The following is a 7772-nucleotide window of genomic DNA, read 5'->3' on the forward strand; positions in this document are numbered from 1 at the left end:
AATCGGACATATCCCTTCTACAATAAGCAATTAGTCATAAGCCGTAAGCAAATTGACCAACCACAGTCGATTATTTAAAAAATAATCAAATGTGATTGGTCAATTTGCTTACGGCTTTTGACTAATTGCTTTATATTGTAGAAGGTCTCTAAAGGTCATTCTACAATACGTGTCGTAAGTCGTAAGCCGTAAGAACTAACCAATTATAGCCGATTATTTTTGTAATAATCGACTGTGATTCGCCAATTTTTACGACTTACAACTTACAACTTACGACACGTATTGTAGAATGACTTTAACAACACAGGTATCCAAGAAACGTTCAGAGTACGTCCTGAAGATGATCTCGGGATGTTTCTTCATCCTCAGAACGTCCCTGGGATGTTCTTAGGAGATCTTGTGCTGTCTGGAGCCACCCAATCAGAATCAGGCGGAGGCCCGATTCTGATTGGATGGCTTTTAATGCTTCTCTACTCCACTCTCCGCTTTCCGTGTCCATCTGAACGCACGTAGTCACGTCGTATACGAAGATCTTAATATAAGGTAATAATTATATAATTATTTTATTTATAAAATAACATTAACTATTATGCATTAGTAAATTTGTACTTCAATAGATATTTTGTTAGATAGGCTAATTCGTTGTATAAAATTTTATATCTTTTTCAACCTGTCTTTCAGGGTTATGTGGCACAAAATAATTAACTTCAGGTTGTTACACTATTTTTCCTATTTTCTTGATAGTTATAAGTTATTCAGACTGCGTCTCAATTTTCCTCCTTAATCCATATAATAATTATTGGAAAATGTGCCAAAAATTTCAAAACAACCAGCGAAGCATATTAAAGAAACAAAACAAGGTACACAAAAAAGTTATAATCTGATGATATATAATAAAACATCCATGATCAGATGATATGTAATAAACAAATCTTTTGTTATTTTTAGTATCCCAACAAAATGATTTGTCACAAGATTTGTTTCACAAGCAAATGAAGCATAATATGCAAACGGAGAATTATGTAATTAATAAAAATTATGAAAATTTACTGAGCACAAGCAAGCAACAAACTAGTGATCTAGACAATGGTAATTGTCAAGGTATGTTAGTAACTTTTATATATTTTTTATTTGATTTGGAACATGTGATTCATTTTTATCTGAGAATGCTTTTGTGGAAATGTTTCCGACTGCAGAAGTAAGCAAGTATAAATCGAAGCATTATTATTACATATTAATAAAACATTCATGATCAGATAATATGTAATAAACAATTCTTTTGTTATTTTTAGTATTGCAACAAAATGATTTTCCACAAGATTTGTTTCACAAGCAACCGAAGCATAACATGCAAACGGAGCATTATGTAATTAATAAAAATTACAAAAATTTACCGAGCACAAGCAAGCAACAAACTAGTGATCTGGACATTCGTAATTGTCAAGGTATGTTAGTAACTTTTATATATTTTTTATTTGATTTGGAACATGTGATTAATTTTCATCTGAGAATGCTTTTGTAAAAATGTTTCTGACTGCAGAAGTAAGCAAGTATAAATAGAAGCATTATTATTACATTATTATTACATATTAATAAAACATCCATCATCAGATAATATGTAATGAACAAATCTTTTGTTATTTTTAGTATTGCAAAAAGATGATTTTCCATAAGATTTGTTTCACAAGCAACCGAAGCATAACATGCAAACGGAGCATTATGTAATTAATAAAAATTATGAAAATTTACCGAGCACAAGCAAGCAACAAACTAGTGATCTGGACATTGGTAATTGTCAAGGTATATTAGTAACTTTTATATATTTTTTATTTGATTTGGTACATGTGATTCATTTTTATTTGAGAATGCTTTTGTGAAAATGTTGTCGACTACAGAAGTAAGCAAGCACAAATAAAAGTATTATTATTATATATTAAATTATAATTTTACATTGTCTCGACAGTTTATTGTTATCTCTTTATTCAAATTTATTGATTTTGCGGCTTATCAATATATTTATATAAGAGTGTAATATTTTTATTAATTCACAGGAACAGAAAATTTTCATCGATTTGTTGTTGAAACATTAGTATCTTTAAAAATGAAAGTCAATGCAATAGACAGAAATGTAAAACTTCTTTTGCATAAACGGTCAGTTCCTATTATTGACACAGAATGGGAAGATGACATTTTTCAGAATTTAACAGTTAAAAGTGACAATGAACTTGAAGTAATAGAAACAAAGTTAAAGAATGACTCAACTTATAGAAAAATACTTTATATCTGTTTATTATTCAATATAGCTGTTAAATAACGTAATAAAAATCACAAAAATATAGATTAAAACCTAAGTTGTATTTTAACACTTTAATTATATAACTATTCATTATCATAATAACAGGAAAATATTCGGAACATTTTACAATTTTTTTGACTCGATTGGAAGAGAAACTGTTGTTTAATAGACATATCTTTTTATTTTAACGTATGCTATAATAATTTTTGTCGTGCAATTTTTCCCTTTTGACATAATTAAATAAAGATAGTCTCAGAGAGGATCCATAGAGTCATAATATATATAAATTAATAAATGTCATTAGACGAAATATTGAACTAATATTAACTCTGTACTTACATTTCAGATTAAACAATTGGTTCGAGTTGTATGCGAGGATTTAAAAATCATTATGTATAAGATTAATGAGACAAATCTTCAGCAATGAATTAGCCATGGAATACAGCTAGTATGGAGCGAAAAAGAAAAATATCTTCAGCAACTTACAATTGTGTAAAGTAATTATATGTAAGTAAAATATATAATCAGAATATATATACAGAATTGTAAATCTTAGTTTTTAATTAATATCATAATTGGTAATTATTTAGAAGAGGCACACCGCCTCTGATTTTGCTAAAACTCTCATTTGATTCATTTTCACGTGTAGAAGCTGAATCTGAATTAAAAATCAGTGCTCGGCTGTACAAAGCGAGAAAAATATTGTTTAAGATAGAATATGATAGATTAAGAAACTTGTCATTGCAAGGTAAAGTCTGTTCGTTACACTTATTGTATTAGTGTAGTGCAGTATAACAATTATATGAAAATACTTAAATTAAGAATATTTATATAAATAATTTTGTCACATGTCACCTTGCATAGGGGCCTTTGCTAATCTTTTCAGAATTTGTCATTTTAATGTATGATAGACTCATTGATTTAGTAAGACGAAGATTTAAAGATATATTCTTTTATAATTATTGTACATAAAATAGGAGTTATTTTGTGTACAATTTAAAATAAGACCTATCTTGTGTACAATAATTGCAAAAGAATATATTTTTAAATCTTTGCTTTACTAAAGTGATGAGTCTACCTTATATTAAAATGACAGGTTCTGAAAAGATTAGCAAAGGCTCCTATGCAAAGGAGAATGTATCATGAATCAAAAGCGGAAGAATCATAGCATATGTTATTTTATTGCGTAACAAGAGGAACAAGATCAGTCCTACATAATGAGATAGCATATACTTACATTCTTCTGCTTCTGATTAATGATACACTCTCCCTTGTATAGGGCCCTTTGCTAACCTTTTTAGAATCTGCCATTTTAGTACATATAAGGCGAAGATTTAAAGATATATTCTTTTATAATTATTGTACACAAGATAGGAGTTATTTTTTGTACAATTCAAAATAAGTTCTATCTTATGTACAATAATTATAAAAGTTTAGTTTGTATAGTTTAGTTGTATACTGCGCTACACTAATACAGTAAGTACAACGAAGAAACTTTACCTTGCAATGGCAGGTTTCCTAACCTATCATACCTCTATCTTTAACAATTTTTTTCTTGCTTTATAGAGTTGAATAACTATTTTTATTTTTGGATCCGGTTTCTACGAGTCAAAATATATATGATATGTGAGTTTTAGCAAAATCGGAGGCGGTATACCTTTTCTAAATAATTACCAAATGTTTAAACAAATATTTAAGTAATCTCTTTATTTATATATTTACATTAACATAAAATTTTTCAACTTTCTTTTAAGCAACTTAAATGAGAACAGATATTTATTTAAAGAAAACACACTCTCTCTCTCTCTCACTCTCTAATTATACTGATTTTTAAATATTATATTCCAGGTGTGATAAGAAAGTCGCATACAACCGCAACAGATGAACAAATTTCTGCTCCCATCAAGATCTGGCTGGCTCATGCAAAGGAACGTGCAAAAAAACAAAAAATAATTGAGTTATTTTAGATTTTACATATATATATATAATTTATGAAGATACATATATATATATATATTATAATTTATAAAGTTTATAGTTTATAAAGGCAGTACAAGTTGTTAAGAATTCATTTATATGTTTATTAATATATGTATAAAGAGTTCATTTATATGTTAAACTAATTTAAAAAATATATATTATAACATATATATAACCAATTGGTCATTTTTATTATACCCAAAAAAACCTGCAGAATATTTATATATTATATAAATATTCTACAAATATACTAACAATAAACTAGGAAATATTTCTAATCGATACTAGTAATATTATTAAAATATTATTATATATACCTACAATATATTACGAAATATTCTCAGTATATACTGAGTAGACTGCGGAAGCAGACATAGGAACATTCTCAGTATATTGTAAGATTTTAAAAAGAGAGATCCTCTATTTCTCTGTTCTATTATCTTTCTGTCTCTCTTCTTCTTGATCCTCTTCCTTTGTGAGAGAGGGATGTTCAGGATGTTAAGGTTCCGAGCGATTAATTTGTACTCTTCTTATTATGAACAAGAATATCAGTATGTATATTTTAAATAAACAATAATACAATAGTATCCGACACCGCAACTTATATCAAATATATCTCTTTACAAAAGCTTAACGCTCTACGACTCTTTCTTCGACTTGACTCTAATTTCTATTATTCGTCTCGACATTGATCGGCAAAAGCTAAAGGCTAAAGAGCTAACGGCAAACAGGTAAAAAGCCAAAAAGCCCCGTCTTCCTCCGTGCGTCTCCTTTTATCCTTTTCTCCATCCGTCGAGTCTGATCTCTCTCAGGACCGGTCTTTCTCCCGTGGCTCCGCCCGGAATAGACTGGTGCTGTCCTCCCTCGTCTGTATCTTACAATATTCTCAAAATATTATAGTACGTATTTCGGATATTCATGGAATAATCGCAATTTACGGTTGCGATATACTGAGAATCTGCTTAGAATCTACCTGTGCTGTATGGGTAGTGAAAGAACGTGTCGTGAGTAGTTTCAACGCTTCAAGAACGGTAATTTTCACGTCGAAGACCGGCATAGCGGTGGAAGAGAGAAGATTTTCGAAGATGCAGAATTGGAGGCATTACTTAATGAAGACTCGTGTCAAAGTCAAGAAGAATTGGCACGATCATTGGGAGTGACTCAGCAAGCAATTTCATAACGCCTCAAAGACATGGGAATGATTCAGAAGCAAGGAAATTGGGTGCCGTATGAGTTGAAACCGAGAGATGTTGAACGGCGTTTGTTTGCTTGTGAACAGTTGCTTGAAAGGCAAAGACGGAAGGGATTTCTGCATCGCATTGTGACTGGGGATGAAAAACGGGTTCATTACGATAACTCCAAGCGCAGAAAATCATGGGCATATCCCGGCCATGCTTCCACGTCGACGGCCAAATCGAATATTCACGGCTCCAAGGTCATGCTCTGTATTTGGTAGGACCAGCTCGGTGTAGTGTATTATGAGCTGTTAAAACCGACTGAAACAATTACAGGCGATCGTTATCGAACGCAATTAATGTGTTTGAGCCGAGCATTGAAAGACAAACGGCCGCAATACAACAAGATACACGATAAAGTGATTTTGCAGCATGACAATGCTCAACCCCATGTTGCGAAAGTGGTCAAGACATACTTGGAAACGTTGAAATGGGAAGTCCTACCTCACCAGCCGTATTCTCCAGACGTTGCTCCCTCTGACTATCACTTGTTTCGATCAATGGCACACGGCCTAGTTGACCAGCACTTCCGGTCTTATGAAGAAGTAAGAAATTGGATCGATTCGTGGATCGCTTCAAAAGATGATCAGTTTTTTCAACGCGGGATTCGTACGCTTCCCGAAAGATGGGAGAAAATAGTGGCCAGCTATGGACAATACTTTGAATCATAAATGTATAACCAGTTTTTTACAATAAAGCCTCGAATTTCGGAAAGAAACGGCGGAAGCAAAGTTGTACACCTAATAAATGATTCATCTAAATATTACACGTTATTATGAAAGATTATAAGACATAAATAACATATAGACTAACTTCTTTTTGTATTCTTTATGCTTTCTGGATATCAATTATTCAGACATAAGTAATACATGTTATGGTAAGCAAAGAACACCACCGGACAGATCGATACAGCGATCGATACCGACGTAGGTCAAAGGACGGGAGCACGAGCCACCCACGCCATAGCAAGCCTCGCCGTCGCGCCGCTAGGTGGCAAGTCATTGACCCCCCACGACTCGGAGTTAAAAGTCCGACCGGCGAATTTAAAAGGAGCGCACTGCGGGTGTTTCAGCAGAGAAATCGGACGCTTAATGGTATATCGAGAACCGACGCACTATAAATACTAGCAACGCTGAAAAGCATATCTCTCACATAACGCACTGCAAAGTGCGAGCAACGTTGCAAAGCGTCTCTCTACCGCTATACACAACGCAAGGTGTGCGAGCAACGCTGAAAAACGTATATTTTGGTACACGCACTGCAAACTGCGAACGACGCTGTAAAGCGTCGGCGCTGAAAAACGCATTAAGACAGCACGCAAATTAGCCCCGGGGGCTTCACCGTGTCAGCCTGCGGCCGCATCTAGATGGTTTCCCAAGGCGGGGGACCGGCAAAAGCGACCGAAAGCAGGAGTAAGAAACAAGGAGTCAAGAGAGCGCTGTTAGAGCTCTTCGGCCCGGAATCTCCGAAGAAAACCTCTTCCAAGCCTAGGTCATGACGGCCTAGAACGCCTTCTTCGAGTCGGCAAGAAACTCCATCCCCCGAAGGATGGCACAACGATGACCAAGCTTCTCCTAAAAAGGCGCAACCAGCCTCTCCACGGTGGAAGCTAACAATTGCAGAAGTGACACCGCCGCGTCTATCAAGACTGCCACTATATAAGCTAACCCGGGCAGATTCACGAGTAGGACGACCGCTGTCCCCTAGGTACGTCAGCGAGGGCGTTCCCCCTCGGACTCTTGGGACTCTTGGGACGCAGACAACCCCAAGAACCAATAGAATACTAGCAAATACGGAGCACCTTAGTAACTTGGCCTTCAGTAAACGGAGTCCACGATGGCCCTATTTCAACGCGGCAACCTGTCGTCGTATTCGAAGAAATATCTTACAAAAGAAAATACACTGACACAACACACATTTGTACAATGTTATAATATATTCCGCATGTTTCCATAACTAATATCCTCACTTATTAATTCTCCCTTCCTCTCGATCACAAGAACGCAAAAGTAGACGCAACCCACACATGTTAAACATCTAATTAATAAAAACAAAAACTAATTACTATATGTGAATGAATCACAGTATCAAATAAATATTATACCATAAAAAGAAAGTGTATCACTGCTCTTCGGTAAACATTAACTAATACACTAGAACATCCTACGGATGTTATGTGGATATTTTATATAATTTGTGGCTAATGCATATGCCCTCAGGGACTTCTATGGATAACTTTTTTCATTTGGATCATAATAAGA

At 34.0% G+C, this 7772-nt stretch overlaps 1 long non-coding RNA gene across 4 annotated transcripts; it reads left to right on the forward strand.

Moving 5' to 3' along the window:
* Positions 1-309: 309 nt before the first annotated feature.
* On the forward strand, positions 310-4291 carry LOC112589216 (uncharacterized). Of its 4 annotated transcripts, none has more exons than XR_003113367.1 (8): positions 310-543; positions 682-860; positions 949-1101; positions 1197-1206; positions 1293-1445; positions 1648-1800; positions 2643-2803; positions 4145-4291. It is a non-coding gene; the product is annotated as an uncharacterized LOC112589216 (long non-coding RNA). The 4 variants fall into 4 exon arrangements; XR_003113366.1 differs by having other exon boundaries at positions 1197-1198; positions 4145-4290; XR_003113368.1 differs by lacking the exon at positions 1197-1206 and having other exon boundaries at positions 1648-1788; positions 4145-4290.
* Positions 4292-7772: the final 3481 nt, after the last annotated feature.

This window comes from Harpegnathos saltator, unplaced genomic scaffold, assembly GCF_003227715.2.
Source record: "Harpegnathos saltator strain DR-91 unplaced genomic scaffold, Hsal_v8.6 scaffold432, whole genome shotgun sequence".
Classification (NCBI taxonomy): domain Eukaryota; kingdom Metazoa; phylum Arthropoda; class Insecta; order Hymenoptera; family Formicidae; genus Harpegnathos; species Harpegnathos saltator.